At 29.7% G+C, this 12,063-nt stretch overlaps 1 protein-coding gene across 1 annotated transcript in view; it reads right to left on the bottom strand.

Moving 5' to 3' along the window:
* Positions 1–11,470, bottom strand: part of LOC113511846 (vitamin K-dependent protein C) — a 38,819-nt gene extending 27,349 nt beyond the window's left edge. Inside the window, exon 1 of the mRNA XM_026895568.3 lies at positions 11,222–11,470. The gene's annotated coding sequence lies outside the window, so the exon portion shown is untranslated. The remainder of the gene's footprint in view (positions 1–11,221) is intronic.
* Positions 11,471–12,063: the final 593 nt, after the last annotated feature.

Below are 12,063 nucleotides of genomic sequence, written 5' to 3'. Positions count from 1 at the left end.
TTGAATACATTTTGACAAAATTTATATGAACCAACCGCTAAGTATATCATTTCTAATAAAAAAAGAATTTTCCAAACTATAGACTATAACTAACGGAATTATGAGCAATACAACCGAATTGAAAACCATCTTCATTTTGAAGTCGGTTGAATATACAATGGAATAGAAAAACGAAGTTATATAGTGGATTAAGTTTAAAATCTTTTTAAAACCATGTGTGTGGAACCAACATTATTACCGGAATCTGTAAATCTATCGTTACTGTCATTCCATAATGTCTACATCATATATCATTTGTTTTTTGTCTACAGGAATGACAATACATGAAGTACTATTGGCTATAAAATTCACGATACTGTTGCCTATAGCCATCGGTTTTATCAGGTGAACAGTCAGCTTGTGTTTATTATGTTATTATTATTTTTAATTTAACAAATTATTATCAGCCATTTTATCGAGGTACATTGACGTGCCGAAAAACGGGTGACTGGGATTATTCACCGTGTCAAATATTAATATCGTTATAAAATATTGCCACCAGCCTCTACCCTCCAGTAATAAAGTGCGTCGGTAATATAACAAATGGATGTTCTAAGCTATACTTCCAGTTTTCGTATATCGACACGCAATCTAAAAGGACAAAACAGGGTACTGGTTCTATTAATAATTCCCCGAATTGTTAATGGGACTAGTACCCCAATAATTGTTAGGTCGATCTGCTAGTGGGTTGCACTTACGTAGAAATCCCTTATTTAGAAAACTAATTGCATACTTTTGAGACAGAAGTGACAAGAACAAAGAATATTTTTTGTCCATATAAACCCCAGAAAGAACGGCTGGTTTGAAAGTAATTTGATTTATAGAGAGACTTTACTCGGATTTTTTTCCAATTCATACAAACAAGGTAAACATATTATAACCTGATAGGATTTGTATTAAATTTATTACATATATTAACTATATTCTAAACTACCTAGGATACTTTTACTCGAATTTATGTAAATAGTAACTACAACTAATAACAAATAATCATACATCAATGTCAATATTTAATTAACTAACTAACCACAACAAGTGAACATAACATAACATAACAGATAATACATTGGTGTTCAACTTGTAACTAGATAGATATACAGAAACTTCACTTGTAAATTATATATTGTTTTATTCCATTTATTAGTGACATTGAAATATTTTCTCGTTTATATTATATATATAAACTATTACAATTTATTATTTAATTATCTGTCTCGCCGATTAAATTGACATCAAGAAACCTGCTTACATGCTATTTCAGTTTGAAGAGTTCATTGGGTATAGCGTCATAAAGGCAGTAACATTACTGAATAGTTATTGTGATTGATGATTTTCGTGTCATCATTAGCGATTTATATTTGTACCATATATTATATACTAGCTGTTACCCACGACTTTGCCCGCAGCATTATATCATCAGTGTATAAAGTATCCTGTGTTAAGATAGAATATAATTTACTCCTGTATGGAGTTTCATCCAAATCCATTTAGCGTGCTTAAGTAGCAATCATATAAATATTACATTTATAATATGAGTAGTATATATATATATATATATACATTTACAATGGCAAACAAACTGACGGCCCACCTGATGGAAAGTGGTAACCGTCGCCTATAGGCATGAGCAATACCCTGGACATAACAGAGTATACTATTTCGCCCATGATACCCTCCATGCGTTTCCATTCCTAAGGACTCAGGTGTTATTCCTCTGTACCCAGTAAATTCACGCCATATCCCACCCTTCACACCGAAACACAACCATGCAAACACAACTGCTTCACGGTTGAAACATGAATGGGACAGAGGTACCCAAGCAATCGACTTTTGTACAAAGTCTCCCTCTAAATATACTCGTATTATAGCAAATTGGATAAAATTTAACCTATCTATATCATACATCTATCCATCCATCCATTCTTACAAACTTTCGCATTCATAATATTAATAGGTCATATGAAGATAAACAACATTAAGGAAATATGCACACCTAAATCTGTATAAGCTATTATGACTATAAATTAAAGGCACTTGCCGGATATAAGCCGCGTGCCCGTGCCCTAAAGCCGCTGAATAACCTATGGTTACAGTTCATCGAACACATACAACTTACGCTTCACTGCCACGTGAAGGTCTTACCTCGGAATGATTGAGCGCTATCTTAGTATTTTTATAACATATATAAATGACACACATTTAATATAATAATGAATAAACTAATGAAAATTTTAATTCCAGGGAAATAAACTAATAATATCTAAATTACTTATAAAGATCAGATAAATCGCCGGCTGATTGAGACAGATTGATTTTTATACATTTTTATACCAAATTAAATAAGTATTATAACTTAAAAATTGGTATATCAATATTTTATCAAAATTGCTCGAGCAAATTATGAATCTCATATGGGAGAAATATTTAATCATATGTAGGTAAATTATAAAGACGTCCAATGTACTCCGATAAATAAATTTATGGTTTAATATTAATACCATATAATAAGATTTTGTGTCAAAAAAGATCAACATCAATAGAAAATCTCGATATGGATAATTTTATACCAATTCTGCATGAGACATCGTTTGTAAAAAGAATATTAAAATTAGGGCAAAATTAGCGAAAATATTACGTCAACTTAGACAAAAAAAGCTATTGAAATAAATACCTTAATCGAGGAGTAACTGATGGTACTATAGGCATGATAGTGCATTCCACTTTGTGACGTTTAGGGTACTATTCATGTCTATAATAGACATTTACTCCTTTACATTAAGTGGGTCGTCAACTTTTTAGTATAATTTGTTGTTTTTTTAGTTTCATAAAATAAGTACCTCTTTTATGAAGTCTACAACAAGTCTTCAACAGATGTTTTGCAGACATGATATTGTCCTAAATTACAATCAAATTATATAGAGTGTAACCGTATTTCCGACCTGATAAATGTCCCTTGCAGACCTTGAAACTAGATGTCATCGCCTTTTGCATGTATTACCCATAAATTAATTCTCATAAACGTAAGTTCTTGTAACAGGCCAAAATTAATTTATGCTCCATAAAATTACCGTACACGTTGCGCCTATGACATGATTTTGCGTTTAATTAAAGAGTATGATGGTCATAAACATTTTTTCCATAACTATTTAACCAACTTGTCGGTTGACTGAATAAACCAACCAACATATTGATTACAATATATATATATATATATATATATATATATATATATATATATATATATATATGCCTATAAATCATTTAATATTAATATATTCAAATATTATGTACTCTTTTGTTGTTTTACGATTGTTCTTTCTATTGGCTACCTCTAATTTGTATATATAAAAGAACTAGATTAATAATAGAGATATTGTATCCATACAATCAACTACCACACCATAAAGGGAATGATCTGAAATCTTTTAATTGTTAAGCTAGGGTAATGCAAAGAGAGACGGACCAATGCGTTTGGGACGGGACGATTGCTGGCGCACACCCACGTCTCGAACAAAGCGCTAAAAAAGAGCATCGGGGGGGGGGGTTTAGCCGCTAAGAGTCCGGCAGTACCCGCATATCTCCTCCGAGGAATGCGGGTCTGCATGAGCATTTCCCCTCGACAAAAAAAAAGGCAATGCAAAGAAAAGGTTATGGCACTTTACGTCCCCTACGTATGAAAAATGATCGTGAAATCCCTTAGTCATCAATGGATGGTTCCGTATCTGTCACCAAATGTCTATTTGATTTGATTTAATCAAATCTTGTCCGCAATAAATATTTTTCAACCGCATAACAAATATCTTCTTTTCCAGTTTTCGTACAAAATTGCTCACATGATTATACTTATGTCTGTCTTTATATGAAAGGCTCAAAAATTATTTTGATCTTTTAATTATGTTTTTTTGGGATTTATATCATTTAATTTCACTAATACCAATACTGAATTTCATCTTGTTGTACACATTTTAATAAATTCTTTAGAGATCAACACAAAAGTTATTTTTATATCACGCAACTTAGAATAAGATAATCAAGCAAACGGCCTGCCTGATGGAAAGTGATAATCGGGGCCTACAGATGTGAATAACACTATGAATATCACAGGATATAATGTGACTCATGATATCCTTCATACATTACCATTCCTGGGCACTAATGTGTTATGCTCTGGTAAGTAGTCAACAAAAACACAAGTGGAACAGAGATCAAGCAGACGACTTCTATATAAAGCCTCACTCTAGTGTTTAATAATAACGTACCTGTAAACTTCAACAGTAAACAATAATGATATAATCCATTATCTAGTATGATCTATGAAAATTTAAATACTCAATAAGATCAGCGAAATGTTACAAATATTACAAAATTAGACATTACTGCAGTCTCTGTAAAACGGTAATAAATAATATTGAATATAGTGATCAGTATTCATCAGAAAATCTAGGTTATAGTATTCCAGATTTCACTAATTTAGTAACTTTGTGATCAATCTCTAATATCGTATATACCTCTTTGGAATTTATATGAATAAAGTACGTGTTTCTAAAATGCTTTGCACATGATGTGAAGCTTTTTTTATGTTTTCTCTGAAATTATTTACATTTATTAAAACTGATTTTCAGCTACTAATACCAATGATGTGTAATTAGTTTGTTTTGTTATTAAGTAGTTTCAGTTTATATATTACATCCTCAATGTAGGATAACAATAAGATTACAGTATTTTATTATTATTATTTTCTATTTTGACTACTTTGTTTTTATTAGAAAAAGAATTAAAAATTTAATTACCTCGAAAAGATTTATGTTTATAGAAGATATAAGAATATATAAGAACGTTTATGCAAATTGTAACGACTTCCCCTATAATTTATTAGCTCTAATAGGATGACAACCATATGACCCTTACACAAACATCCATCATATATAGATACATAGATTTATATTACAAGTGATACAGCGATACTTCAACAATGAAATTATAAGACTTCGTTAGATATAATTATATAAAAAAGAAATTAATGATATCTATTATTATTTTATGTACAGTATGGGATCTTTAAAAGTTTATGATGATTAATATTTCGACGCGCAATGTAAAAATACAATACAAAAATCGTTATTCAGAAAAGTTAAATTATAATTGAATCTTGACAGTTATATCCGACGCTACCAGTACAGTAGTGAGAGAGGTTTTTAATGCAAATAATATTTCACTTCCTATTGGAATTTAATGGAATATTCATAAATTCTGTTTTTTATTACTTAATAGCTTTTTGTCCGCTACTTCGTTCTCGTGGATTTCAAAAGTACAAAAACCAATGAAATAGATCACTTCTAGATGGTGTATCAAGATAAAGCAAACCAGATTTTAACTAAGACCATCAGGAATACAACAGTGAAAGCCGCAGAAGTTTTTACGTGATGCTAAAACGAATATATAGTTATATAAACAAAATTTGTCTTAACACCCCATATATAATTTTTTTTTAAATATCTCTAATGCACAGAGATCGTCTTGTTACAATTTTATTATATTAGTAAAATTAATACAGGAACATGGATTTCAAAATTCATAGATCATTTTAGCATAATCAATATCCGTTATTGAGTCAGTATAAAATCATCACAACTTATCTCATCCTTGTTCATATAGAAGTATGGATTAAAAGTTTATTAAACTTGATTCATGTAGGCAAACTACAGGTCTTTAAATTTAATTTATTATTTCGAGTTAATAGCTGTAAATAAATGTGCATGTGGATTTTATTATAAACAGAAATTAAACTAACTTCAAGAATAAATCTTCTAATTCTCGATTTAGAATACAAATGTACAATTTAAAAGTAATACAACTAAATTGATTGACAAAGAACAGTAGATATTTTACACAGTTAGCTGAATTCCGCGGCTTCGCCTACGTGAATATATAAAAAATATGCAATATATGTTAAGTTAGAATATAACTTATCCATATACCTAATTTTAATAAAATCTGTGCAGTAATTATTGCGTAATTTTTAGTTAAAGAGCGATAAACAATTATCCATAGATCTTCACAAACCTTCGCATTTATAATAGGATTTATTTGTAATAGGATATATATTTAAGAATATAAGCCATTTTGCTATTAAATGGCTACAAAGTAGCTTATAATATTACATGTATATTCAGAGAATCCTCGGTTGGAAGAGAAGATTGCCACAAAAGTCGTAATATCTACTACTCTTATAAATTAAATACTCAGAATACAATATTGAAGTGGCGTTAGCATTAACAATCCCACTAATATTTTAAATGTGAAAGTTTGTATAAATGTTTAAATGTTTGTTACTAAATCACGCTTTAACAGCTAAAGGGATATATGAGTAAATGAAATTGGGTATACGAGTAGGTAATTCTTAACAGATAATACAGGTACTTTCTCTATAGTAAAAGAAGTTTAGAAGTTATGATTAAGTTTATAATTATAAATTCGCGTGCTTTAAAATATAGATGCGTGCGCGTGTTAAAATATAGATTTTAATAATAAAGTCTCAGGAAACAGTTAGTATGTATTAATTAATATAAGAATGATTTTTTTGTTTCCTTTTGGCCTATTAACGGCTCGACCAATCATCATGAAATTTTATAGCTATAGGTATATATAATCATCAAAAATAATGTATATATATATATATACAATATTTTTGATGAAAATGACATAGGTTACTTTATATTCTTTTTTAATTGACATATTGATTACGGAGACAAAGTCACAAAACATATAATCGAATGAGAATCAATGCAGAATAAATTAAAATACTGGCCGGCAGTAAATACGTACTAAGGTACCTGTAAAAATTTTAATCTTCATGAGTAGTACTACTACTACATTATACTACTTGATTAAATTATATTTTAAGTCAAAATTTAATTTTATTCACAAAACATAAATACAGATGAAATTAAACGTCATTTTAGAGACTTAATAAAACGAATAATAAAGAAAAAAATAGCAAACAAAATAGGTTATTATTCCGTCTATAAGTTGTACTTAAATTATTCTTCAAGAAACTTAAACGTTCACTGAAATTCGTAACAGTAATGTCATTATTTCATTTATATATTTGTCTGTCAGATACAATTATATTATCAAAGAGATGTCTGAATATAAATTAAGTAAAGGAAGCATGTCAAGATTACAGGAATTGAAGGAAGAAAATTGTATTTAGAAATATAATTACCTAACATAATGTTATATCATTATTATTAATAATCATGATTTGGAATAATAAAATTATCTTTTATAAAAATAAATATAAATTAGTTTCTTAAGTAGTCTCTTAGTGGAGCACCAGTGACTGGTAATGATTATGATGAGGATGAAACCAGGTCCATTAACTCAATGTGACAAATTCAACAAGAATTAATCACGATTAGATAGAGTGTATTGCTAGCAATGGAGCTGCTAAACTCCATCACTAATAATTCCTCTCCTCCCCAATATAAATTAGGTATACTTATTATTTGCAGTATATAAAATCAATTAACAAATTTCCGTGCTGACGACTGTAATCTTAAATTGGGTAGATAGAAGCTAATCGATTATGGCTGTTATCATTATAGGTAAAGATTTCCTAAAGGTATGACCACAAGAATAACGAATACCCGGTTCTGTTGATATAGTCTGACAGTCAACTGAATACATTCGGTTTTTATTGCAAAGCAGTGCTTGCATATATACAAGCAATTTTCCTCAACTTGGAATGACAAACAAACTGACGGTCTATCTGATGGAGGGCAAAGCAGTAAACTAAGATGTGACTATTTTGTGTTATTGTAACACACACACACAATTTAAACTTTTTGTTGTCATTTTATGTCTTTTCTGTATTTGAGCATGTTAATTTATCTTTTATTATATGTGTGTTGGGAACTAAATAAACTGATTAATATCTCTCTATGGTAAGTGGTTAATATTCAACTACAGACATAAACAGCACCATAAACAGTACAGAATACTCTATTTTATTTTATACCACTGAGGTGGCAAACAAGCATACGGCCCACCTGACGGTAAGCGGTTACCGTAATCTATGAACGCCTGCAATACCAGGGGTATTATATATACGCGTGCATATACTCTATGATACCACCTCCCATTTTTTATGAAAAAAATTCAAACAAATTATTAAGAACTGCCTCTTTTTTGAAATTGGTGAAAGATTGAATTATTATTAATGTTCCTATTAGCTTTGTAAAATGTTCTATATTAATTAAACTTGCTTAAGAAATTAAAGTCAAATTAGAATCGCGCCCTTATTAGAGTCTTTCAGTATTCTCTAGACGATGAGAAACAGCCAGATGCGCCACAAGCAGGCTTCCTTTTTATACTAGGTAGTTCATTAGTTTGCCTAATTATGTTTTTGTTAAAAATACTAATTAATTATCTTCTAACCATACAATTCTGTAATTACAATATTTTATGGTTAGAAGACTTGATTCATGCCACATAAATCTTTTAAACTTCGAAAATTACAAATGTTGGGGCAAAATAGCAAAAAAATGTAATAAGGGTCCCACAATCATTTCAATTACTCGATAGTCAAATTCTTATGATAAGGACAGCTCTTTTTGATAAAAATCAGATAACAAAAATAACCCAACGGCAAGACTCGAGATAATTTACAAAGTTTGAAAATGGTACCAGCTGATATCGAATCTGTATTTGATTTGCGCGACGTGCTCGGAACCCGCCGTACGGAAGTCCGTGGATATAGCAGAATATCTATATCGGAAATTGGAACTGTCAAACTTGGGTCAGTTAATGGTATTTACTTACCCGAACGAGTCACATAAAATTTTACCAGACATTAAAAAGAACATCCAATAAGTATAACATGTAAGTAAATATATAGTTCGAGTAACAGCAATATACTGTCACGATGAAAATCGTTGTTAGGGTTCCGTACCAAAAAGGTACAAATCCTTATGGTGTGACTTTGTTCGTCCATATGTACGTCAATCCGTTTGTCCGTCCGTCTCTATTAATGCAATTGATTGGAAATTTGGAACAATTTTAGATATTATTGGCCCAGACATATTTCAATGAAAATAATTCGAAAAATATTATTATTTTGCTAAGAGGTCCAAAAAGAGTATCTAAACAAAATTTCAAAATGACCTAGTATTATTATTATTATTATTCAATATTACGATTATTATTGAATAATAACTATTTCCTATGATAAATGCAATAAAGGTACTAGGCATCTCATATTTACAAGTGTATATTTATATATAGTCCATGGGCCAAATCACAACTAGCAATTTATTTTACTAGTAAATTCTCAAATTATATAAATTCTCAAAATATAAATAAAACAGTAATATATCGTAAACGTATTTACGTACTCATAAATATCTACCAACATAAACTCTCTCACTTTTGAATGACACAACACACAGCGTAAACCGGTAGGTTTGGTAATATGAAATTTTGCACAGGATATTTTTATAAAACGTAAAATAGGGAAGTACTAAAAAGAAATATTTCGAAAGTCCTACAAGAACGGAAAATAATAGTTTCGTGCGAATAAACCCGCAGACAACATCTAATATTTTATGAATCATGTTATTACTATGTTCAGATTTTATATTTATAAAATTATTACAGTACTTTGAAATTATAAACAATACTAAAAAGCTGAATAAAAATATCTAAAATTTATAATTAATTTCACAACGTAAGTTATGATGTTTCACAGAGTTAACCTTGGCCGTCATTTCGGCTCAACTCCCATAGATTACATACTTTACAATCCTTTTTACGATAATAGATCTCCTCCATAGCTACTGCTTCGTAAATAAACGGGCGAAATTACCACAATAACTTTATTTTTTATGTCATAGAGCAGTTACTTATTTATATCTGTTGTAACTATCAATGTATAATATGTAGATATATATTTTCTTCAAATATAAAAATATAACACAAATCCCGCATACTTTATTAGTTTACGCTAGTGGGATACCAGGGAGAGACGTCTAGTGAGTTAGTCCAACGCGACGAATTATTAATAATGATAATAGTCAATCATTATAGTTTCCAGGGGGTAGTGTGAAGGATAATATATTTTATTCAACTTAGAATGGCAAACAAACTGACGGCCCACCTGATGGAAAATCGTAACCGTCACCTATACTGTGACATCCATGATAAACTTCATGCGTTGCCATTCCTGAGTACCTCTTGTTGTGCCTCTAGTTGTGCCTCTGTACTCTGTAATTTCACTGCCATATCCCGATATGTTTCTATTTAGTCCAATATTTATAATATTTTAATGGCACCCTTATCTCCGTTACTATTAATCCCTTCCCACTTCATATGTACGTCTACTTATACATTATTGCAAAATTTTTACTATTTAATCCACAATACTCTTACTATAGGTATATTTTATAATTAATAAATTCGGTCAAAGGTTATCATTTTAATTTATCCGTACGATGTTTAAAATTTTATACCTATACAAAAATATCTTTATTTATATTATTGTGTTAGATAATAAAATTAATTACAAAACAAAACCATTTAGAAATAAAAATTATTAAAATATTCAATCAAAATTAAAGTAACAAAATATTTGCAGTAGGAAATAGCATTACAGAAACCATACAAGTATAGTAATTTATCAATTAAACAAGTATGTTAACGTGTTGAAATAAATAATACACTGTATATTAAAAGATGAAAATTATAAATATATATTATAGGTAACAATATAGGGAACAATATCACTGTCAAAAACATAAAATTTAAACTGAGAGCTTATTTACTGTCCAACCTTGGTAAAACAGCAGAATATTAATGTAAATAGTGATATTTGAGAACCGAATAAAGTATCACACACAAGCCCAAGAGGTTTAAGTGGTATTAAAAATCCAATTTTTTTTAATGTATTTATGTATGATAATTAAATTAAAAAAAAGGTAGCCTTAAATGCTCACATTATAGAAATACAAAATTAAGTTTTATAATTATTTTATAGTTTAGAGAAAAATATTTATATATAAAAGTGATATAAAATAAGAATTTATCATTATTCGTCTATGTTAAATCATAGTCAAAAACTAATTACTTGTAATTTGTACAAATTTAAATTAAATACCATGTTATTTTTTATAAACGCTACACTCACCTCAAACAATCAGTAATTTATTTCAGAATAGGACGTCAATACACACTGACAGCTGTTAATTCGTTCCGGAACGTTACCATCGGATACGATACGGCTGCTACTGCAGGAACATGCTGTTACCATGTGTCAGGCACCGCGGCGACGACTGAGGTAATACTGGGCCGTTGCGCGTGCGCCGCCTGTCTGCTATCTAACAAGTCTACTATACTCCGTTTAGTCTACAGTAGTGAGATCATTGACATGAGTAGGTAGTGATAATCAGACACATTTCATTGCATTTTGCCTGTGTATTGTGTTGAAGTAAGAATACAGTCTACCGTCATTTCTTTTCAGCTGGATTTTAAGTGACGTTTATGAAGACAGACATAAACTGCTGCAAGAGAAAGAAGATTCGGCATAAAATTCTGTACCAAGTTACCTAGCTGTGTGATAATACTAGACTGTGTTCTTCTTAGAAGAGATCAATGCCCAGTTGTGGGATTCATTGGAAAATTAATTAATTGAAATTTAATATAGTAATATTAATTCAAATGGAAAAAAATATTGGTGATATGAAAATAATTATTCACGTAAATCCTATATTAGGTATATTACAAAAGTAATAGTAGGCCACGTTCTTATCAGGAAAGATCCATGCTGTGCTGTGGGGTGATAATGTACTGTTATATAATATTATATATCAAAATTAATTGACATTAATATTTTATGTATATTAATGAATATGGAAAAAAAATTGGTGGTATACAAAAATTATTCATATTAATTCCATATTAGCAAAACCAAATTATAATTATTCCACCAAACAGTAAGTATTAAATTAAACTACGGTAGTTGTCTTTCGA

Source organism: Galleria mellonella, unplaced genomic scaffold, assembly GCF_026898425.1.
Source record: "Galleria mellonella isolate WM207_F2 unplaced genomic scaffold, CSIRO_AGI_GalMel_v1 utg117, whole genome shotgun sequence".
Taxonomy (NCBI): Eukaryota; Metazoa; Arthropoda; class Insecta; order Lepidoptera; family Pyralidae; genus Galleria; species Galleria mellonella.
The sequence above is the reverse complement of the archived record's forward strand: the minus strand, read 5'-3'. Positions and strand labels throughout refer to the sequence as shown.